Raw genomic sequence first — 26,879 nt, 5'->3', positions numbered from 1 at the left:
TTCATAGGATTACGAACAGAACAAAAATAAAAACATCGCATTTGATACGGTTTACAAAAATTATGCAAATTTACAAAACCGTGTGTTTTTATCGAACAGCGCCATTTGGACGGAAAAAATAGCGGAGAAGGATCAATATGTAAATGATTTTATTTAGGATTGGGGAATTTCATGGGATAACATTTGTTTGAGAAATATGCAAGCGGGGTTTTTCAAATCCACGACATAAAATGAAATTGACAATTCAAGTAACAAGTACCCAACTATCTACATAAAGTGTTTCTGCTCATACAGATAATTTTTATTATTCGAATTCAGTTCAGTTCAGTGCCGAAAATCGGCGTTTACTAGCATAGTATTAATATATTCTGTTTGCAAAACAGCGAACCGAGTAAAAAAATATACAAATTAGCTAAATTAAAATACAAGCAAACATAGTAAGCACGGTCTTTCTCACTAGGTATAGTAAATACCTGTTCTGAGGCAGACAGCATTTTTTTATTATTTTAATACAAAATACAGCATATTTTTTACTAAGAATATCTAAAGAAAATTAATACAAAATTGAATAATATATAAAAATACGATAATCTTAACAAAATTATGTAACTAAAAACATGTAGTTTGATGAGTTATCGACTTTTTAAAGTGGGTAACTGTGGTTGTAATACCAACTGCAGTGGTGTAATGATCAGTAATAGAGAGCAACAGATACAGTGGGGTTAATTGTTTTAGCAAAAATGTGGTCGATACAAGTTTCTGCCTCACAAGTCATTCTTGTTGGTACATTAATTAATGATAATCCATAGCGCATAAGAAGATTAGTGTATTAAATTACAACAGGTTTTCCGCTTAAAATATTTACGTTGATATCTCTTACTAAACTTTATCAAATTAAACTACCAGTTTCTTCATATCGACAATAATTAAAGACTAAACGAATCGATTTTTGCATTTTCGGTGGTGCGAACCTTCGTAACCTTACAAAAAGAATCACCCACTTCTCCCAGTTCTGAGTCTAGATAATAAAGCATTTAACTGAAGATATTCGCGTATTTCAGAGTATTTACAGCGGAGAAAAATAAAGTTATCATATGGGACGACAATGCTAAACCCCTTTTAGTATCGCTTTTGACGTGTCGCTTGACTCGGAGACAGGTGAAGGCTGATGGCTCGCATCTGCGCCTGCGGGCTGAACATCTTGACACTGAGCTGCTCGGTGCCGAGTACGAACATCTGCCAGTCAAATATATAAAATGTCTAACTTATCGGTGCGATCACTGCTGACGTACACACTCTAAGGTTGTGGATGTCCTTTGGATAGTTGCATATTAACAGTATTGATAGGCACCGGATAACATTATTTAATTACGCGATATGGAATTCGGATAAATTATTCGATGACTATTAATTTGATAGGACAGGACTGACGCATGTTGAAATCTCGTAAACCCAATTCCAACTAAATACCGAATTGATTAACAGAAGATCACTGATATTAGTCAGAAACGCGTGGCGAGGTTAAAATATAGTTTATGACGATGTGTATTATAAGAACGAGTTCTTGACCAAATGGAAAAGGTGTAAAATGAATATTAAACTGCACCATACGTACATAGAATTTAAAGCACGCGGTACAGCTGCGAGTGAAATATGAAGGCATTTGAGTGCTCATAATCTTCCCTTCGTAAATAAACGTAACTCTTTAGTAAGTTAATAGAAAAAACGTAAGTATTTATATAAACTGAAATAGACCGAGTTGTTGTACAAAGAAACACAATATTTCATGTTGAATAACAAACAAATTTATGAATGGGTATGCGGCCAGCGTCGTGTAGGAGTAGTCGCCTGTTGGTTGATTCTATCAAAATAACATAATAGTAGACTAATAAATTGTTAGTATTCTTAGTGTTAAGATAAGCTTTATTTACCCGTATCGTGCACCACCGGAAACAATTAAAGTACACCTGTCAAGTAATAACGGTAGCCAGATAATTTTATCAAAGCTTCGCTCCATTCGTTTTAAGTCCACGGTGTGCATTTTTAAGCGAACAGGTGTGCCTATGAAAACTAAATTATAGAATTATAATGGCTCGCTTACTAAGCTAGAGATGAATTAAAACTAGATGGTATTCCCAGACTCGGTCCTCGTGCGCGGCACACGTACTTTAGTTCGCCTAGCAATAAAATAATAGTGGTCTTCGTAAAAAAAATGCGAGTTCAAATTGACAGAAAAAAACCGGAAAAGAACGAGAAAACCAATTTGTAAACAAATACGATTGAATATCATGATCGACTGAATAATAAAAATAATTTTCCGCCTACACGAGTAAGAGTACATAACGTTATATAATGACCTTCGAGCGTTTTCATTGGCATAGGAAAAAATGTTGTAGCCAATCACGCAAGCAGTGGCGGTTGCATCGTTTGTTCCAGTAATTTTCTTAAGATCGCTTGTATTCTTTTATACACAAGTTATGGTCCCGTTCCTCGGAACATAATACAGTAAACGGTGCATCCAGCGTATGAATATGGATATTTACTTGTCAAACAATATCTATTACCGTAACACTCCTTAGTCCTAATGGTTGGGAATCTCCCAAGACGCTGAGCGTTTCGTATGTATAATGAATGTACGTCTTGTATGTATTATCCGCAGCTTTATTCCTGTTGCATTGTTAGCCGAGTGTGCTATGAAATATAATTTGTGTATGTTTTTGGCCCATTAGGCACTCGCAAGGGAAAAACCGCTAGGTGTGTACAAAGATAAATACACATTTACGTTACGTTAAAAAGCTCTTACAAAACGAGTTTTGAGAATTTGACATGATAAAGTCGGCCTCGTGGTGTGATGGTCAGCGCGTTTGCCTACCATGCGAGAGGTCTCGGGTTCGATTCCCGACATGGTTGCTACGAAATATTTATTTAAAAGGGTGTTTTCACACCAGAATATTTCATAGTCCCTGGACTGGTACCTGAAGCGTACGACTGATCATCTTACCACCATGCAAACAATATTAAGATACGCTGCGATTAGTGTACTAATGCAGTGGCCTATGCACCATTAAGTGCGGAGAGGGAATGACGGTGATGATGAAATAAATAACTACATTAAAAAATATATATAACCAGTTTTAACTAACTATTTTAAACAATCTACAATACCTAGAATATGCGAATATGCGACCAATATAACAATATATTTACCGAGGCTGATATTTTTTGTGACAATGTATGTAAATTTGGGACAAAAATTATAGAAATTTTGAGAGAAGCAGATATTTAACTTTATTATTATTTACATATTTTCTCATTTTGTTTCTTTTACATTTATTATATTGAACATAATTGAAAATTTTGTATTAAGTGTAAACAATTTTTTTGGTGAGTGCATAAGTTTCTTACACCAACAAAGCAATTGGCAATATTTGTGTACAACTGTTTGTTTACCCAATAAAATAAATAAATAATTACATATTAGAAATACTTTTAAAAAAGCCAAGTAAAACATATGCCGTTTTAACTTTTCAGTGAGCTAATGTAATAAGTAACATCTTCTAAAAAAATACGCATTAGTTATTATAATATATATTCCTAACACTATTTACTTAGATAAAGAAAACAGTAGGGAAAATTTAATATACAGAAAACAGTGTACGCATTACACATATTTTTATAAGCAAAGTAAATAATAATGTAACATTCATTTAAGATTACCTAGACAAATAAAGACAAACAAATCCGGCGATATTTCCGAAACGGCGCGTGTTATATTGCTTTCCGATGCTTCGAGAGCTGCTGGTTTGCTTCCATGGACTTTACGTATCCACATAGGAAATAATCCAATGGCTTCAAATTACAAAAAGCCCTATACGTTTGGCGATCTGAACACTGATTTTTAAGTAATGCGTTCCATTATTAATTTGAGTATGTATTGTTAGAGCACAAACGTAAAAAAAAATGTCATCATTAGTTTAACAAGAGACAGTATTTATTACTCTAGTCCTTAAAATATAGCATGATGAGAATGACAGTTGTCAGAAAAACTGACAACATAACTTTGTAGTAATGTCTAAGGAGTGATTTATATTGACACACGAAAAATCATTCGTATTTGGTATGTTAATTAATTTTTTAATACAATGCTTGACATATAAATCAACATAAATATATAAAATCACCTTTAAAACTAAAAAAAAAAACTAAAATAAACCTAATTATTAACGACGTTCTTACAAGGTTACATCATTTTGCAAAAAACTCTAGAGATGGGACAAATTGATCAATGTAATTTGATCGAATAAAAAAATAATTCGTTTGATAATGTTCACGAAAAAAGTATAAATATCTTCCTTTTCGGTAAATAATTGTATTCAACGCACTATAATAGGCTTGTTTTTGCATTTTTATATCAACTTTTCGGAAACAGAGTTACATGTTTGCATAAAAAAACTGATACAATCGATTTGATCGGTACATGATCAGTGATCAGTAATTTCCCATCACTATAATCGAAAGTTCTATCACAATCAACAACAAAAAAACACCGTTATATAAATGTATATGTGTATGTATTTAATGTTTATTGTAACTTCGATGTCTGTGTAGTCTACAGCACTTGTTGTAAGTGGACGATAACGTTACCCTAGAGAACTAGATAGCAGATACCAGGTGACTCAGTAGGCTAATCTCCAAGAAATAGTTCACTCGGTTTGTGGCTCGCAATGCGAGTTATATCGCTGAAGTCCAAAAGGCACGTGTAGCAACTTTGACGTATTATCATACAAGCCTACTATGGCACGGGTTATGAGCAAAATACTGCCGTCATAAGAAAGAAGAACGTTTCTACATAAAACAAAAACGGAGAAAATAAATATTTTGTAATTCGGAAATTGAAAAATTCGCTGTGTGAAAAATACTACAAAAATTAAGTAGGGTCAAAGCACCAATGAAGGACCGTTTAAGGTTAAGCTTGTAGTGAAATCCACATTAAAGGTATAAATTTAATAATTTAAGAGTACGAAATAAAAGAAATCAATAAAAAACAGATAAATTTTTAGTAACTTTCTTTTTTATTGAATTACGAGTATAATGATTATAATTATTATTACTCTAAAAAAATAGCAGAATCACCAGTGAATGACCACTATTACCCCAGTAAAAATAATACTCGGATTTAGTTACATCATAACAGAGGATATATTCAAATAATTGCATAAGAAATAGCATCAAATAAAACACTTACCACACCTTTCCTTATAAAAACACTATCAATCTCAGAACAATAACGGAAATACGCACTATTACCTTTTGACAACTCACAGTTCAAAACTGATAGATTTGTTTCTCACCAAAAGATGTGTCCGCCTACTGCTTTTGTCATAGTTTCTGGTGTTAACAGTGTTTTGACTGGACACATGTAGCAATTCTTATTATATTGTGTTTTATTAACCAATGGTCATTTACTGGGGGGTGGTCATTTACTGGTGCTTTGACCCTATGTTATTATGCGACAGTATGTTTTATGGTTTGGCCTAACGGAATATATATATTTATTTTATTACATTTTACGTTATATATTTTATAATTAACATTTTCTTTTTAGTAAAAAAATACAAGAAAATATGTTATACTGCAATGAAAAGACGTTTCTGGCTAGAAACGCCCTTTTTATTTAGTAATTAAGTAGATGTCTTTCTTTCTTAGTGTTAATATGCCAATAGATTCTACTCCACTAAATAAAATAGACGTTACTGGCCATTTACTGCTTTTCAAACTAGTAACGCCGACCTTATAATCAATTAACTTCGAAATTACCAGCAGATCTTAAATTAAATTGAATACGAGTAGGTACATTGAGGTATTTTGTTACGAAAATGGCGCTATATAAGTTATCCATAATAATAATACATTCATTTCAGATGTTTTTAAAAACGGAATGGAAGAAAAAATTAATATTTTAATCAGTCTTTTATAATTATTATACAAGTCAGAACAGCCTTTTATATTTAGTAATCATCAAGACTTTTTGAAGTTCAGTCTAATTTATTAGTGAAAATAATAGGGTTGTGGTTATTTTAGGAAGATAATTCAAGTACCAGTAGATGCGTATTTTTTTTTACTCATTTTCGAAAAAAATGTTAGATGCGTCCTTCTTTCTTATGACGGAAGAATACCCGAGGTCATGTTGGCGGGAATAACCGTAGGTAATTCAGTTCAACTAGTGAAACCGGGACAAAGAAGTTGCCTAGCAAGAAATCCCTGTATTTTATCTTTTTTTCTTGGTCTTCCTCGTTTCCAACATCTATCAACATTTGCATCGTAAATCTTTTTAGCCGTTCTTTCGCCGTCCATTCGCTATACTGGCATCATGTTCGAAAAAAATGCCATTTGCCAATAAGCCCGCCAATGTACAATTTAAATTATGCACAAAAAGTTTCCCTCGTGCCTCGTGGTACAAGAGGTCTCGGGTTCGATTCCCGAAGTGATTGATATGAAATATTGATTTTAAAGGGGTGTTTTCACACTATAATATTCTATAGTTCCTGGACTGGTGCCTGAAGCGTAAAACTGATCATCTTATCTTCATGTAACAAAAATGATCAAGCTACGCTATGATCGGTATACTAATGCAGTGCCCTATGCACCATTAGGTGGGGAAAAGGAATCATAAATGAAATGACAAAAAGTTTAATAAAAAATAATAAGCAAAAAGGCAGGTTTTTGACAAAAATAAAAAATTAAGGTAATGTTCTATAAAAAATTTCGAAATGCAGATGAAAAAAAAAATATCAAAATATATTGAAAAAAAATGGAGGTACATTGTTTATAAATTATAAGTAAATCAAAGAGATTTTGTTTAAAATTAAAATTAATATTTGAAGCATTAACTTTGTGATTTTCCATGTTAAAATAACAAAGGAACAGTCATGTTCTGAAACTGGTCAGCACATTAAATTTATTTTAGAGATTTTATTTATTTATTTATTTAACACTTTACATACATTAGCGGCCTCAGTGGCGTAGTGATCAAGACGCTTGACTCACAGTAAGGTCCCGGGTTCGATTCCCGGTGAGAGCACAAAAACTAAAATGTGATTTTTCTGAAGCCTGGGTGTTATGTGATGTAACTCACCGCTGTAATTGAGCCCCCTGGCCTGTTGTGGTTTAAAAAAAAAAATTAAACATTTTATATACATACAAGGTCGGGCATATTGCCTTAAGGCAATTTCTTTCCATCTACACAAACCATTCAGTTTAAGAAAATAAGAAGCATATGGACATATTCTAGGCATGATTAGTACAGAATCTTATAATATTATACAAGGTTTGAAACAAAAATAAATTAAAAATCGAGAAATCGAGAAAAAGAAGAGAAGAGAGAGAAGGGGGATGGAAAGGAAAGACGAAAGAGAAAGAAAAAACTCAAAATTGTACACAAACTTTCATTTTTGGATTCTTCAGACCAGGGCTGTCTAAAGCACGGCCCGAAGCTTATATTTGTGCGGCCTGCGACGTGTTTTTGATATTCCGCAAAAACGAAATTTTTCCTTTTACAAAATTTATTTCGTGAACATTATTATATTTTTTATGGCATCTCAAATAAATTAATAAAATATTTATTCACATAAGTTTCAGTCACTATTATTAGGGGAGTTCCCGAACTGTGTATTTGTTTCTCCAAACTAACGAATCTTGGCTTGAAAATGAGGTCGATGATGGGCAGTCTTTGTGGGAGTGCGTATTCAACCATGAATTTTATAAAATCTAAACATAGGTCTTCATTGTCAGATAAGTTACTTACACACTCACTGCGTCCCGCAACAACTAATATAAATGTTAATTTTGATAACTGTGAAAAATATATAGACGAAGAACTAATTAATTTAATTATATTAAAACAATGATATCTCTGTAAATGATTTTTTTCTTCCCGGAATCGTATCTGGTTTGGACAGCCCTGCTTTGGATTATGTTTTTATTTTCATGTCCCGACTTGCTAGAAATAAAATCCGCGATAAGAGTATAATAGGTTTTTCTCCATTAAATAGACGCAAATAGGTGTAAATCTTTAAATTGTTTCAATATTATTTAGTGTGTACCTAGTTTTATTTGAGTATGTTTACTATATATTATAAAGACGATGTTTTAATGGGAAGCTTGTCTGAGAGATACGTTTTTATTGATTGTGAAGTAATGATGCATAATAATGTGTATGGCTTTGTAAGTAACACCTACTGTTATATATTATATTTGTAGCCATAATGACCCATTTATATGCACGGCATGCATTAAAAAAGATATGATCTATTATGATAATGTTTAAGTGGGTGCAAACCAAGACTAACTTACAAACAACCTACAGACCACACAAAATAACAATTTATAAGTTTTATTAAAAAAAAAAATATTAATAAAAAAAACATTAAAAATCTGTATTCATACAGGTGTTATTTTGCATGTTACTTTTTTTTAGGTAAACCAACCGACGGGTTATTAAATACATCCTTATGGACTGGTATATACACAGTTAATTAATTTAATATATAAGAAGTATGTTCAAAACAACATTGAGCTACATATTGTAAATTGCATAATTAATACGAGGGTTGTTTAAAAAATAAGGTTCTCATTTTTTTTTCAGGTTTAAGGCATTTTAATTTGAACTGAAAAATACATCATTGGAAAGCTTAATTTCTTAACTATTTTTCAACATAATCACCATATTTTTCAACGCATTTTTGCTGACAACTAATCCACTTTTGGAATGCAGCTTTAAAGAAGTCCACCGCCAGTCCGTGGAGGCACTTTATTCAAAATTTTGTCGCGCAGCGCCGCTTAAATGCAGCGACGCCGTAGTGCGGTTTGACCTTAAATATCGATACAAAATAATTTCAAATACAACATCATCATCATTCCCTTTTCCGCATGACATTTTATTGGTTGGTAGATCAGTTTTACGCTTCAGGTGCCAGTTTAGTAACAATTAAATATCCTTATATACTTCCGTCGTCATCACTAAAGTACTTTCGAAACGACCCAAATTTTTACCGGACATGGAGCTATAAGAAGTTACCTATATAGGTTTAAATTAAGGAATGATGACTATTGTCCGTGCGATGATATTTCTTCACAGAGTATCGAACATCTGTTATTTCAGTGCCCATTTTTCAGTTTACAACGCCATAATCTTGAAGCAGAATGCAGGAAAGATGGAATATCCTTAACAGATATCCACACTGTCGTTAAAAGTAGTTATCACGCGCCATTGTTCTTAGACTTTGCAACAATAGTGATTGGACTTATAAAGGTAATGAACCAAAATTAGTGATCGAACATCCCACTTTAAAGACAAACCAAAACGATTTTTTCCGAGTACCTTAGCCTTGTACATGACACATAAGGCTACTAAATACAGGGGTCCAAATATATATATATATATAAATATATTGCATTTCAAACTATCTTTAAAGTCAATATTTCATGTCCACCCTGCCAAGAATCGAACCTCAAGAATGGTAGACGAACGCGTCAACCACCACACAATAAGGGGGACTTATCTCTACTCGAATTCCTTATTTAGGATTTTTACAGGAATATACGTCCAGGGTTCTAATTCTATTTTAAACACTATTCGGTATTCTACATCCCCCTAAACACAGAATAATTTATACAAGTATAGATCAAGTTTAGTGTATCAAATTTATAATTGAGGTTCGTTCAGAAATATGAGTATTTACAAACAAATGTCAATAGTAATAAAAATATATTTTTTAAAATAAATACTTTATTTGATACTATAAACATGATAAAGATTGCCATGCTTTAAAATAAAGAGAAATAAAAATAAAGTGGAAGAAACACGACTTTTTATGCCTATGTACTTGCTATGACTTTCCAGAAAATCTGTGTTGAATCAGAGTACCTAATATGCTCGCTATCTATATCATTTATTTATTAATAAAAAAATACACTAGTTTAAATATTAATTAACATACTAAGGCTTTTTTAGGCTGTGCCCATGTCCAGCCATAATAAATACATAGTAAAATTAGTTGAATTAAATTATAATGACATGTGATGCAATAGAATAACAATCCAGAAAAACAAAGTATAAATAAGACAATATCAAAGAAGATAATGAATATTAAAACCCAAATTATACAAATTTAGATTCATACATGATCAAATATAAAATTGAAAACAGTGTTTTAACAGTAATGTTTTATGCTATACTCGTACATATAAAGTACCAGTACCTAAAGCGAAAAACTGATCACCAATCATGTAATAAATATTAAAATACTTTGCAGCAGGGGTGATATTCCAAACGCTCTCGCGGCCGTAGAAAACACTCATATCTCGCGTATTTTGTATGTAAATACGCGAAATAAAAGTTATTTTTATGGCCGCGAGAGCAGTTCAGAATAGCACCGCAGGTGTACTAATGCGATGCCCCGTGCTAATATTTTGAAAATCAACTTCCGTAACGTGCAAATGTTGTAAATAATCCAGATTAATATTCATCTACAAAGCTTACAGTTCGATTCCGATTGGGTCTACAAAAATTTTACCTAAGTAATAATTGTTTCGTTATATTAATCCCAAATTATTAAAATATTTTAACTGAAATGAGATTAAGCGTGATTAACAAAGTAGATAACTGTGATCGAATTTATATTTTAAAATCTAGCACAAAGTAATTTCAAACTCAATTAATTACTAATGGTTACATCTTGGTTATACTAGTTACCCGCATTATTCTCTTTGTTGAACAGGTGGTTAGTTTACCAATGTCTATCAACTAAGTATTTATATGTTTGGTGACATTTTACGAGACCAAGAGAAACAGCATTACCGAAACCGTGCTGTGTGGCTAAATTGTAAGTAATTGATATTAATTAACTTTATGGGTATTGGAGAAATTGACAATTATTTAGCGTTTAAATGATGTACTTATTAATGCCTACCCCAAAAAAGTGGTTAATGATTGAAAAATTGTAAAATTCGTTCATTTTCCGTTAAAAAACATTTCAGAACATTTTGAGCACATACCAGTCTTCAAGAGATTGCGAAAGCGATGAAACCAGTCAACGGTTATTCCTAATTTGTGTATTTACGTATCATCCATCTTTCATTTTTATATCTAGGTATATACAATAAATTACCCATGTATCTTGAAAAAAAATCAGGCATTGGATTGCGCGATTTTTTAACGCATTGTCCAATTACGTAGGTACTAGCAATCTTTATAGAAATGGAAGTTACGATGTTTAGATTATCACAGTGTATCTTCAGAAGCACAATGCACCCGCTTATTCAATTAACGTCGCACATAAACAACAATTTAGTGAACTAAATCAAGGAGATAACTGTGTCAATTTGTCAATCATTGATATTCCTCATGTCCCTCCATACTGCGAACGTGCCGTCCGTAGTTAAATTATTTTATTATGTAGTTATTGCAACGTACATATATGTTGAATGTCGTATGCTACATCTCGAATCGAGCGCGGAATGTCAAATACCGTCGAAGGAGGGAGAGGTCCCAAAAACAAGCATCGAGTTATGAACTTGCAGTGTATCATTATTCAATACGCATACAGCGGAGGTAAGTCGGTAGTCAGGGTTATGTGAGCGTACTATTTTATTTACACGCCTCCCGAAACACCACGACGTGAAAAATAAACGAGTTAATAATTCCATACATTAACGGGATAATTACTATCGAGTTTGGGTTCGAGGAGAATGATCTTTAGAGAGAAAATGAGATCATGTTGCGAAATATATTCATACTTCAGTACCGGTAGCGAGATTCACGTAACCGAGTTTACTTCAGCTAACCGAGAAGAACCGATAAAAACCGTTATACATGACTAGAGGCTGTACTAGTTTTTATTTTATAAGAAATTATATCCAATAAATACAAAATGAGATAAAGAAATATGGTACCGTTCGCTTCTGGGCTTTAATGCATACTCGAACGCAATCTATAAGATATTCGTCCATTAGAAAATAAAACAAGTCTAATATTAACAAATTACAACAGAGATGGAGAATACCTTAAATAAGAGAATATGGAAGTCTAGGCATTTACAGGGCTTATGAATTGTCATTGGCTGGTTTAATGGACTAAAATCAACAGATGGAAGAATTGAAGAAACATGGATGTTCAAACATAGGCAAAATGGTGAATGTTACACAGTGTGTAAAGTGGCCACTTAAACCAGTCAATGACAGGTCATAAGCCCTGTAAATGCCTAGACTTCCATATTCTCTTATTTAAGGTGTTCTCCATCCCTGTTGTAATTTATTCATCTTAATGACTCCCGAGGGGGTGAAATCTAGTCTTTTGTCTACGAACATTTGGACAAACTCAAATATTGTAAGTCTAATATTATATTTGCACAGGTACAAATTTAGCGTTCGCAATGACCAAATTTTCAAAATGAAGTTATTACGATGTTATTTCCGTATTGTTAAGTAATGCTTAAAAGTAAATAATGAGCATGTATTTGTACAAAGAAAATACTCGAAACATAATATCTACATCATGTTTTGTGTAACGACTGGTTGAAAGATTTGAATGCTCCATAATTATAAACGGTAAATGATACACTGCCGAACAAACATGCACTGTTTTTACATAATGGCTGTTCAAATGTCATGCCCGCTTGTAAAAGATCGAATTGTGCAAGAAAGCTGTGGGCCAACGAGCTATGGTGTGAATGGCACAAAAACACGGATCATTATCAGTACCATAGTACTTAAATACGGCTGAATAATATCTAATGGTTGGCAATTTGGTACGTAGAATTTTGAATATTAGCCGGGTTATGTAAATAACTTAAAAGGCATTCCCACTTGTGTAAAGTGTAGATACAGGCAGGCTGCATGCGATGCACATCTGTTTGAAACATAAATAACAACATAATTCGTTTATTAGATGTTGCAAATATGAGATATTTTTTTAATGAATCATTTCTCATACAAATTCCTCATACTTCACAAGAAACCGTCGAGTTACTTTTATAATAGTCTTATGGTGGCAATTTATCGGTTTATGATTTCACATTGTATTTAAATGCAAAACGTTTACAACAGATTTTTAAAAATGCAAGGAATGATAAAACAACAAATGTTGCGAGGTCAGCCTTAAAAATCACACACAAAAAAAATACCTACTGCTCTGGTAGAACACAGGAAAAGGCCACAAAGTAAAACAATGAATGATTACTTCAAAGACACAGCGGAAAATGATAATTAAAGCCTCTCTTCTTCTAATAATTCATTTATAAACTGGGCCAAAAATATACTTGTCAATGTTTTCTTTTCCAGATAAACTTTTCACGTGCTTTCGTATTTTTTCTTAATTTAATTATCTAATTTAAATGAAATAATTTTTGCTCTACTCTTGTTTTCTATTTCTTACTTTCCACTTACTTTCCACTTACCTAAAAAAAAACCTGAACATAACTTAATTTTTTTTATAAATGTGTTTTTTTATTTATATTTATACACGGTCTTTTAGGGCCAGACCACGAAACTTAAGAAGAACATTTCTCACGGTCACAAATCGTAATAATTTTTTTTTTTTTTATCTATATTTTGTTACAATTTCAAAATAGAATAAATTCTAAATTTCTCGGACAAGCATCCCTTCCACAAACCCCTATCCCTTCCCTACAAAAATAATTGAGAAAAAAAAAACGCATTTGACCAACGAAGCGATACGCACCAGACGCTGACGAGGAAATCGGCTGGGTAGGGGATGGGTAGGGGTTTGTGGAAGGAATGCTTGACCGAGAAATGAAGGATTTACTCCATTTTAAGATTGCAAAAAAAAAAAAATTATAAGAATTTATTAGGATTGTCCCTCTGAAGTCTCGCGGTCTGACCCTGAAATACCGTGTATATGCATCTACACCATAGATTGCATAATTTATTCTAGATTTAGTATACCCACGCACAGGCCATTATTGTGAGATTTTTCGTTTTTTTAAATAAAGCGATATATTATGTAATAAAAAATGTAACAAGCCGGGGCTGCATTCAACGGGCATGCGTATGCTACCAAAAATTGAAGGACACTTATTTTTGGCCCATGAAAAAAAATGTATTTTAACGTTAACAATCAACATTAGTTTTTGGTGGATCCCATCAGGTTCTTCTCTTAAATTCCTTATAATTTCGACCTATTTATTTCTCTTTACTGGATTTTTAGGAACTGACGTTTATTACACTTTAAAAACTTATTCCTATCAGTGCATCACTAAAACTTAGAAGAGCTTCGCAATTGCACCGCTAGGCGTAGTTTGACGTTTATTTTTATTTTTATGTGAATATCGATTGTTTTAAGCTTTGTTAATTACTCATGAACAAATATTTACCTCTGAAAAGTTACATAATCCTTTTTACAAGGTTTATCCGAAAAGTTTTTACATGTTTTACTGACACAAGTAGGCATTTTTGATTCGATTCTTAACGTCACGCCTAGTTGGCGGTCAAATAACGACCAAATACGCGTTTAGGCATGAGTTAAGTGTCATCATTTTTGAGGGCTTAGGGCATGTCTATGTATTAATATGTCAACACTTATACTATTTATCGATATCTGGTAATGGTTAATTCCATAACATTTATGTACTGTAGTAAGATAAGTATTTAAAGGTGGGGAAACCTGACCTGATACATGTATGGCTGCAGAACAGGTAAAGGTGTATAGTGGCCGAAGCCTCACATGTGTCAAATTCCTAGAAAATGTATCGACACGATTCTCGAACGATCATTGCTACATTTTCTTCGATTGCTTTAGGTATAATGTGTGAATTCACCTGACAATATAAGAAATCCCATTAGGATGTATTAGGGTCAGAGAATTCTATGCTTTAAAAAACAATAAAACATACATCGGTAATTATTACTCAATGTATTGATTTGAAGGGTACGGGATATAAAGAATGGACGTCAATTTTGATGAGTTTTAAACTAATAATGGCATCTAACGGCAGTTCACATGATCTACATTTCTGTTGAATAAAATTTGACATCAAGGCTTTACTTCCCAAGATACAAAAAAAAACATGCATAAATAAAGCGATAATTTAATAATTATGAAAAACATTTTAGATGATATAAAACAGTATAGACTAGACATTTAGCAGGTTCCTTTATATTTATAATTTCATTAAAATGTCAAAGAGGTTTGAAAACTTATACTGATCTCAAAACTTATTTTTCAATATTTTATTTCGTTGATTTCGTCGATTCCGCGGGATTTTCTATTTTTTAGTCTTAGTCAATGATAAGGGTCACATTATATCCTGTTTTATTGTTCAACATTACAGTTCTTGTTTGCGTCATGCTGCCAAATAAATTTTCAAAATAGTTCTCACACTCTGCTTAGATATTTTGTTTGTTTGTGCATACTAAAAAACGTTCATAGAAAATACTGCTTTTTTGCAGAAATTGTTTGAATAATACAAGAACAGCGATACCTTTAAACCTAAAATAGTTGATTATTTTCATATCTCTACAATCTATTAGCAGTATAGAAATTATGTAAAAAATAATACCCCCCCCCCCGCGCCCTTCAGGCGATTCTTACAGAAACAACGATTTAAAAATAGCCTTAGTAATAATAATAATAATATGAAATGATTATTAACGAACTGATTGAAATTGAAGGACATAAGAACATCATAATATAAGGATTGATTTCGCATTGAGAGTTAAATGATTAGCAATTATGTATACTTATGTAAGTATTTATGCATGTGTAATTCTGTACATTCTGAAATACTGTGTATATGAAAAAACTGAAGTTGTTAATAACAAGAATGACTTCAGATATGTGTTACAAATTAAATATATAAATAAATTATATAACGCATGTAATTGATTAGAGCAAACTGGAACGAAATGTGTTCGGTACACACGTTTTTACAGTTTTCAGAGCATACCGCATCCGCAATGGCGCAAAAACATACATAATTATACATTACAAGCAAAACAATTCGTACAAAATTACAACTATTTAGAAACTGTGAATATCAGCTAATTATGTAAAATTCATTAATAGTTACAAAATCTTGAACTAAAATTGACACATTATTTTATGTTTTATTTTTAAAATTGAAGAGTGATTTTTTAAAAAGCATATTTAATAAAGCAAAGTAAGAATGTCATTGTAACTACAAATAAAATCTGCATAGCCAGCAAGAAAATTTGTTCACTAACTGTCACTAAATACGATTCTTATTCTTATTCATGGTTTCATAGTGGTGGGGGTCAATGCTATGCAAGCTCCTGACGTCACTGCGACCTGTGAAGATCTATTGTGACGGGTCCCCGTGAATAGTTCTCGCCCTCCAAGCCCGGGTCTATAAAGAGCCTGGCTACTGTGTAACGAGAGTTTACATTTTGCAAAATCTCCCGCTCCAAGCCCAGATCCGCAAAGTATCGGGCTATTAGGTAGGGGGCCAGCTCTTCACTAAATACGAGACTATAAGGTTTGGAAATTTCGCCCTTTTCCCTCAAAATGCCCACAAAAATCCTTATTTAAATAAAAAAGATGGCGAATTATCAAAGTGTATTTTAGTGATCTAATTGTATGACTCGAGACTAAAATCACTTTGACGTGTCACATGAAAAAGTAACTTGATCTGATAAAAACAAACAAAACACAAATAACCGTTTTTTTACAAACGTTTTTTTTTTTATTGGGACCACTTTGAAAAATCATTCTTCAATTATACCATCACACCTTTATTCGTACCTGGTGGTGCATAAGGCACTGCATTGTAAAACCAAATACAGCGTATCTCAATTATCTGTTACAGGGTAGTAAGGTGATCAGTACTCATATTACATTTCAGGTGGCAGTCCAGGGACAGCGAAACACTTCAGTGGAAAACCACATATGAACACAGATACTTCATGTCAACCTTCCCGGGAATTAAACCCAGAACCTCAATCTCGGTAGGTGAAAATTACTTTAGATAAAGGGTACACAGATTTAGATTTTTTTTGACTCCCTTGAAAACGTATTTTATTAGTTAAGATTAAACCAGAAAAACATTTTATACATCCTAGTATAACGCCATTAAATCCATTCAAGTGCTTTGTTATTTAATATACATTTGCATTGATCAAAAGCGAATAAATCGTCGTGATCGTAGAAGAACGACGGATGTGCGAAAAATGGGACACCGACTTTTTCAAATATTTGATCTTGAAAAGGAAAAATTACTAACACAAGTAACAAATGGTACATTTTGCACTTATCAAGTTGACATAAATTGTCAAAAAAAATAAATGAAACCGCTCTCATTCTCATTTAATGTGTTGAAGAAAATTACACGCCTTGTTGTTCTACGATCACGACAGAATGTGATGTAATAACTGAAATCTCAATTTAAAAATGAATAAATGATAAAACCCTAAATTCTGAAGAAAACTGTTGTTAATCATAAAATTGTAAGAAATTAAAATAAGATTGATGAAGCGAATGTTGATGGGTGCAGAAAACGAGGAACGCCGAGAAAGAAACAGTACAATCAAATTCAATGAATGTATCAATATGTATTGTACACAACCGAGATGGCTCCAGGACCCCGATTATTATGGGAAGTTACCATTTATTTTCAATTTTATCTACAATGTAAAATTAAGTTTTCTGTATAAAAAGCAGAATACGCATACAATATTTTCTTCTAAACATGTTAAATTATAGGTTACCGACGAAGATACTTTAAATGAACGTAGTTATGCAGAAAGCAGCCAGTCCACAATTTCGGAAAAATGAAAAATTGATGTTATCGGGTGCAATAAGGTCGATTCTATGTTCTGCTAAAAACAGCCAGACCGCTTTCATATAAAAAAACTGTATTAATCACCTCCGGAAAAAGGTGTCGATCACAGAAACGGCATTTCTCAATTTGCAGAAAACACCCACAAAACTAGAAAAATCTTATGGTACTTAAAAAAAAAAATTGAACTGGTCAATTACAAAATAAGATTCTTGTTTGTAATATATAAAAAAAAACTTATGTATTCATTGTTTATCTTTATCTTTTCACAAAATGGCTATTATCTCATTTTCACATTTCTATGGCTGGCTGCTTTCTGTATAACCACGTTCAAATGTTCATGCAAATATACACATTTTTGTACACAAATATTGGTTTTTCTTTTCATAGACAGCCGAAGATAACTCTGTTAACTTCCCATTGTAATCGGGGCCCTGTAACGGTAGTCGAAACGAATCCAACCTACAGGGGATCGCCGAAAAAAGACGTTACATATTGACAACACAGTGACCGTGAAAATCTACGCACCTAATCAATTTATGTATATTTATTCAGAAAACATAGTTATAATAAACATAATAATGTAAGTGACAAACATAACCAATCTGGTTGTGGTCCCGTAGCTAGTGTCTCGGACTCGCAGATCAAATGTCCGTGGTTCGAATTCCACTCTACCCCAACTTGATTCCCATTTTCTACTACTACAACCATCACGCCATTTCCCCGTAGGGGTAGGCAGAGAGATTGGACCGCCACACACGTCTATCCTGGCATACATTCCTAGCTTCCTCCACATTCATACATGCCCTTCGGTTCTGTCTGCTTTTGACATGACCAGACTTAAGATTTTGGTTTATCTGATCATGCCACGTCTTCCTTGGTCGTCCTCGTCTAACGTTGCCGTTCATTTTCGCCATATATACTTGTTTTACCATTCTTTCGTCGTCCATTCGTTCTACGTGACCAATCCATCTCAGAGACCCTTTCTTAATCTTATCAATTATACTTGACTCAGATTTACACTCTCGCCTGATTTCATCATTCGAAACCCTGTCATACATTGATTTCCCACACATTCGTCTAAGAGATCGCATTTCAACCGCGTTCACTCGGCTTTCATCCTTCCTCTGCCAGTTACATGTTTCACTTCCATACATAAGTGTTGGGACTAAAACTCCGTTGTGCACTGACAGTTTAGCTTCGATTGACATATTTTTATTAGAAATTACTGTGTTTAGTGCTCCGTTCATTTTGTTGCCCGCATTCACTCTTCTTTCAACATCTTTTTCTACTCTTCCATCTCTTGAAAACATGCTTCCCAGATACACAAATTCTTCTACTTGCTCGAGACAATCGTTGTTTACATTTATTATGCAGTTAGTAACCTCACTGTCCCTTTCAAATACCATCACTTTTGACTTACTTTCATTTATCGCCAATTTTCTTATAGTGAGTTATTTACCTCAAATGAAAATGGCCCTCAAAAATAAAATATTTGAGTTAATTATAAGAACGCATTTTTCTTTTTCATAATTCAAAAAAAATAATAATATGGGATATAACAGTAAACAGACTAATGTCATGTATTTTGAAGTTAACTGAATTTTCCGATTGAAACACTAGGTACTGAAACAAATAATTTGTTGCAGTTTCTCTATTCTGCGGTTGCAGTGGCCCAGTAAGATTCACTTCGTATAGCATTTTGTTTTATAGCTAGTTTTATAGCTGAGTGCCAATAACGTTCGGTAATTACAAAACGGATATAAAACTTTGCATCTGGTACGATACGGACCAAAACCACATGTTGGCCGAAGGGACCGGATTGGGGTTTGCCGGTTCGCGGTGGGATCTGGGTACATTGGTACTATACCCAAACAGTGTGCACGGAAGGGACTGTGAGGGAATTACACACCGCTAGTCAAATCATTACCACTATTGAATAACCGCTGTGGTCTAAAGAGCCTTGTAATTATTAACATAGCAAAACTGAGTAAGGAAAGAAACGCGACTCGATAAAGCTTTAATATTTTTTATAGGTAATACAGCCACAGAGCAGCTAAAAAGGTAAAACCCAAAATAAACATAAATTTTTTTGTGTGGAAGTTTATAGTAAACAAATTGAAAAAAACAAACACATTCCTTCGTCGAACAAAAATAATTTAAATATAGGTAGTACAATGATGAAATCAGGCGAGAGTGTAAATCTGAGTCAAGTATAATTGATAAGATTAAGAAAGCGTCTCTGAGATGGTTTGGTCACGTAGAACGAATGGACGAATGGTAAAACAAATATATATAGAGACGGGGACGACCAAGGAAGACGTGGCATGATCAGATAAACCAACATCTTAAGTCTGGTCATGTCAAAAGCAGACAGAACCGAAGGGCATGTATGACAAGATGTATGAATGTGGAAGAAGCTAGGAATGTATGCCAGGATAGACGTGTGTGGCGGTCCATTCTCTCTGCCTACCCCTACGGGGAAATGGCGTGATGGTAGTAGTACAGATTTAGAAAAAATAGACATTTAAAACAAAGACAGGAATATATTTTGCAGAAAACCTAAAACCGGTCACCGGTATTCCGGATTTATAGATTGAATTTAAGTGTCGTCGCTTTTTATTTCTATAATAAAGTATTTATCTATTTTTATTAATTAATATATTTACATAAATGACACGTGTTTTTTTTTATTTCTATTACAATCTACTTTTATATATTTAGTTATAACTGAAACTTTCCAAAAAAGAGACTAGCTCTTGTGCTTGGAGAGTGACGTACACTGTTATATAATTTCGAATATACACGAGAAAAAAATATAAACATAAACTAAATAAAAAGAAAAACGGAAAATAAGAATACACTAATTAAAATAGAATGTCGTTTTTTCTCGGGTTCAAAAACATTCTTTAAATTTACTTTGAATTAATTATTATCCTGATCGCTCTAATAAGCCTAAGAACATTATATTCAAGATAACTATAAAACATGGTCCAGGCTAACACAGCATTGGGTAGCATTCATTTATATTTTTTACATATAAATGAATGAAGAAGAATGGAAGAAGTGGGATGAAGATAGATTGGCATGGTTTAGCTCGAAGTCTTATTATATGTCTTTGGTTTTTTATGAATATATTGTATATCATTATTGTTTCGCCTTTGTTTGTCTTTGCTACAAAGATTTAAGTTTTTTTGTTCAGTTTATTGTATTTATGTTTTTTCATATAACTGTTGTAATTGGCTTAGGCCGTATACATAATAAATAAATATACATTTCTTGAACATCTACACACCGGTAGTCAAAGGATTATTTTCAAATAGTGAAAAGGCAGTAGGAACAGATTCACAATCAAAAGAATTAACTAAAATTCATTCGGAGTACATTCTAAGCAACCCGGGCAAAGGAAAAAAGCCCCTGTCGGCGTCGCGTCGGGTACAAATACTATGGTGCATGTTTTGCTTTATGTAACAATAATTATAGAGGAAGTATTTTGCTGTCTCTCTTTTTGGTATTGCGTAGAGCCTGTGGAATGTGAATCCAATAAATTAGAAACATCAAAGATTATCGTTTTACCGATTGGTTATTGCGGTGAAGACTCGCTAGAAGTTAGAGCAAGTCGAGTTTGACTCAGTTTGGTGATACTGAGGAAACTGGTAATGAAACCGGACGGGCCGATGGCAATGAACGCGTTATGGAAGACTGAAGAGTCCTTGCAACTTTTTCTTCGCTATCGGTTTCGCTCGTCTACCCATAACGTGATACATGGGAATCGATGTGCGTGTTCAACGAGCGTGCGTCAAATATAATTGCGCAGGTAGGTAGCTAAATTATAATTTGACATTTCAAATTCGAATTAATAGCAAATTGAATGGCGCAATATAATGCTAAAAACGTCTTTATAGTAATTTTTTAATAATGACGTACAGCGCCCTTGAGGTGATTTTCACAAAAATGGCGCTATATAAATTATCCAACTATATATATATATATATATATATATATATATATATGTAAATGTTATCAACTATCAAATATCTAAATTTAGTAAATGGGGTCTAGAATTTCAACCGTCCATGCGTTCAGTAGCTGCAAGACTTGTTGCTATCTAAATTCTAATTTTATAAATTTGCTTTTTATTTCGTTTTTAAAATATCACTTAAACTCTAAACTTCATTGTCAAATAAAAAAATAAAAAATAAAAATGTAAAAAGGGCTAGATTTTTTATTGTCAATGCGCTTTGTAGCTGCAAGACGTTCTGTTATCTAACTCATATATATCATAATTGTAATATATCATAATTGGAGACGAGGAACTAGAATCCCAACCGTCCATGCGCACTGTAGCTGCAAGACGTGTTGGGATATTTATTTATTGTACAGCGCCCTTGAAGTGATTTTCACAAAAATGGGGCTATATAAATTATCCAAACATTATTATACTCCTAACGAATAAGATACACATTGATTTTGGTGTACCACAGGGTAGTATTTTGGGACCGATTTTGTTTATTAATGATTTATGTCTGACACACATAAAAAAATTGTGACATAATTGCATTTGCAGATGACACTGCTCTAATTTTTACTTGTGACAAATGGGATGAAACTTATTCTGCGGCATAAAATGGTGTCAATATAATAAAAATGTGGCTAGATAACAATCTCTTAATTTTAAATATTGACAAAACAAAATATATAACATTTAGTGAAACCACAGTGGGACAGCCTAAACAAAACCTTCAATTAAAAATATGCTCTGAAATACTTGAATCAGTACACCATATAAAATATTTGGGAATAATTATTGATAAATATTTTAAATGGACAGAACACATCGAATATATAACACAAAAAATTAGAAAACTTTCACATATCTTTAAGTCAATACGTAACATCTTATTCCTAATTAAACTCAAGCAACTATGTTTTATTTTATGTAATTAAATTATAACTTATGGCATAATAGGATGGGGAGGCACTAATAAATAGATATTAAAACCTCTCGAATCCGCTCAAAAATCAATCATTAAAATAATTTTAAAAAAGCCCTTCAGGTACCCCAGCGTCAAGTTATTTGAGGAATTCGAGATCTTAGATATAAGACAATTATATATTTTTAGAATAATAATGTTTGTGCAAGTAAATTATTCTATCAAATCCCAAAAGGAACACTCCCGTACTATCAGAAGTCAAACTAGAGGATGGGTCATGGGGTCTATCACAAACTCTGAATTCGGGCAAAGAAATTTCAGGTTTCTGGGCCAAAAAAATATTCAATATGTTACCCAAAGATTGCAAAACCATGACCCGGATTCAATTGAACAAATTTGTAAAAAAATGGTTACTGGATTTAGGTCGAGAAAAATCGGAAAATTTACTAAAAATAAATTCCTAATAAATTAATATTGTATAACTGTTTAGTATATTAACAAGTAGGTAGTAATGTTATTGTTTATTTTTGCATAAAAATGTCTGCCTTAAAACAGGTTGTACCTAGTTAGGCCGACTAGACATGATCCAGAGAAATCTATTGCCTAAGTGTTTATGTAGTAGATAAAGTTATTGTTATTTTTGTTAATAAACTTTGATTAATATTATTATTATAACAAATTAAGAAAATAGAGCCATAGTCATAATATAAACTTCATAAATGTCTGGAGAACAATTGACGCGGTCATTATCAAAATGTGCGAAACACTCTTCAAGAAACAATGATACGTTTTGAGGTGCGTATTACATGATTGTATTCAAGAAATCTTGCCTCGGAGAGCTGAAAATTAATTATACAACGGTTAATATACTTCTCTTTACATCTCGCTATTCCCTAATGTGGGAAAATGGTTTTTAGTGACCTTTACAAGAAAGCATTCGCAGAGCTGTTAGACCTGCTCGGATTGCCAACATAATGGAAAGGTCGACTCGATTGTTAAAGGTACAATGTAGGAATTGCTATAGCGTTACTATGACGGACAGAGTACACGCTCTTGTATTGTGTTATTCGTGGATTGTAGTGGCCTGACCAATAAGATGTTGTGAAAACAGTTGTCTAAATTTTCATCAAGTTAGGCCTGATCAGATAAGGTACACTAGGCGCCAGAATCAGAAAAGGGCTTGACTACTGACGTGATCTTGTGCGTAGAAAAAACAAGAGAATACTTTCGTGGCAGTGGTGGCTATTAGTCATCCAATTTAACGCAATCAATATGAAGAAGGAAATTATCCGCGAAGCTAACTGAAGCACTCTAGATAAATAAAGACAAGATAAATAATGATCGGAGTTGTGATTACTAAAGACAGCGCTTATAGATTTAACGATACATTTGTAGTACCTGAGCTTGTGATAATTAGTAACCGATGGCAGAGTGAACACTCCCCCAAGAAAGTTAAGTATATCGTGTGAATGTCAAGAAAATCGTAGGAGAGTATTTATTAACTTGAACGCGAGGAAACGCACAAGAACTAACATTAGAGCACATAGCCCGAGGAGGTTTTCTCAAACAATGTTATAGAGAGTTCTTTGTTGATTATTGTTGCTCTAAAATTATCCTACTCATAGAGAAAAGTACTAATATTTAGTAAAATACAGGTATAGAACATGAAAAAATAAACAGTAAAATCGGGCATAAAACAATACTCCACAAAGAATGATAGCATATTTTTATTGATGTGTCAATAAAAAATGAAACGTTATAAAAATAATATGTAATGAAATACGAGTAGAATAGTGGATACAGAAATGAATGACAAAAAAAATTCAGTACCACCTGCAAATTATGCTTTATAGCGGAAGCGATCTAACGCTCTATTCTTTATGCACATAAAATGTCCAATAAATTATCTCTTCTTATGGTAGGAGACACACATACCTAGGGTCAAAGCACCAACGAATGACCGTTTAAGGTCAGCTTGTAGTGAAATCCACATTAAATGTATAAATTTCATTATTTAAGCGTACAAAATAAAAGAAAACAATAAAGAACACATTAATTTTTCTAAGTACTTTTACTTGTTATTGAAATACGAGTATTACAATTATAATTAATATTACTCTAAAAAAATAGCATAATCACCAGTGAATGACCACTACTACCCCAGTAAAAATAGTACTCAGATTTAGTTACATCATAACATTATAAAACACATTAGAATATGGATATATTCAAATAATTGCAAAAGAAATAGCATCACATAAAACACTTACCACACCTTTCCTTATAAAAACACTATCAATCTTAGAACAATAACGGGAAGACGCACTATTACCCTTTGACGACTCACAGTTCAAAACTGATAGATTTGTTTCTTATCAAAAGATAAGTCCGCCTAGTGCTTTGTCATAGTTTTAGTGTTAAAGGTTTTTTGACTGGACACATGTAGCAACTCTTATTATATTGTGTTTTATTAACCAATGGCCATTTACTGGTGCTTTGACCCTATATACCGCACGTAGAGAAAATCGCCAAAACATAATAAGACGAAAAAATCGTCTATTGATTTTAGGTTTAACAAAATTTACTGTCAGAAAGTACGGTTAGTGTATTTTGTAATCCATTCTAACTCATCCCCAAAATTGAAGAAACCATCTTGCATTATGTAACGTTATGTGCATACTAGGTAGTATAACGCAAAACATGTTTCTTTCTTTTCTAGAATATAAATTAGAATAGAAGGAACGTGCTCAGAAAACGAAGGCGTGAATTGTGAGCGTATTCCAGTCGAAGTATTCTCCTTTTGTGCGTATCTCCATTCATCTGTATGGAATACAACAACGCGTACGTAAAATATGGCCCATAACGCGATAGAATAACGATAGAAAATAATTTTGAAAACACTTCAAAATAAAATATGTATTTCTAAATCACATTGTTGGGAGTAGGTACCCGCGATTACTACGGAGAAAGTTTTAAAGATCTCAGAAAGTACAAGTTAGAATTTTAGTTAGAAACAAGCATTCTCGTATAAATCTTAGAGCGCCACAGATAAGGAAACTTGGTAGAGCTAGTAAAAGCGGATCGGTTGATAATTCAAAAATGAAGATAGAAAAGCGCTGATTTCTATTAACGTAGGCTGTTGTGATGATATATATGATTAGCATTAGCATTGTGGATTCATACGGAATGAACAATTATTGCTAAAAAAAGTATTTGCTAAAAAATATATTAATACCATGTACCTACCCACCTACAAGAGTGATATGATGATTTCAATGAAAAGCCTGGAATCATCTGAACGACGCCTGCTGAAATGAGGTCTATAAAATTTGGGACTGAATTCCAAAAAATCCTGAAGGGTTAGGGATAAAAGGATCTCATAACTAGAAATGTAAGTATTTTTTGAAAATTTCACCAATAACACTTTACCATTAATATCTAATAAATTGCGCACGCTAATGAATATAAATAAAAATAGCAATAATTGTCATCAGTAGGCTGTAAGATAAACAACACTGGCTCGGGAGGCCATTGGCCACGTAGGAGCACGAATACTGGAAGATGGTCGGGTGTTGGCGTTTCTATAGCAAATTCAAGTTTTTTGGCAACAACTAATTCTTATGAATGAATCATCTTGTCCTCCCCCGAGGCAGACAATAATACAATAAAACGAGAAAAAAACTTAATACCCAAACGCAAATTAGTAAATTAATACATAATATCTTTGAATTCGCCACTAATCTATTCGAGAACGCTTAGCGAGTCTAGTATTTTACTTAATGTAGTTATTCTACGTAGCAAAATAATATAGGTAATCGGTGTACCTTTAATAAAAGTGCCATAATTATAGAGGTTTCTAACGGTTAACCAAATAAACAGACAATATTGTTTATCCCTAACGGGTTTTCAAAAAAAACATTTTAAAAAGTAGGTATTTTATTTACCTATACCTACATGATTAGTTCCATGACGTCATAAAAGCGGTTAATCACATCTGTTGATCGCAGTTGCATTTTTTTTATATCATTAGATTAATTTGTATACCCTACATACGATAAGTTAAGGTATTTGTTTGTAAATACCCATTTATAGATAAGTAATAAATACTTACATTATTTTGAAGATAAATTTACCA

At 32.9% G+C, this 26,879-nt stretch overlaps 1 protein-coding gene across 2 annotated transcripts in view; it reads right to left on the bottom strand.

Annotated features, from left to right (window-relative positions):
• Positions 1–26,879, bottom strand: part of lmgB (lemming B) — a 90,290-nt gene that overhangs the window by 22,149 nt on the left and 41,262 nt on the right. The window lies entirely within an intron of this gene.

Source organism: Micrasema longulum, unplaced genomic scaffold (genome assembly GCF_059751315.1).
Source record: "Micrasema longulum isolate JH-2025_06_02 unplaced genomic scaffold, ASM5975131v1 h1tg000030l, whole genome shotgun sequence".
Classification (NCBI taxonomy): Eukaryota; Metazoa; Arthropoda; class Insecta; order Trichoptera; family Brachycentridae; genus Micrasema; species Micrasema longulum.
The sequence above is the reverse complement of the archived record's forward strand: the minus strand, read 5'-3'. Positions and strand labels throughout refer to the sequence as shown.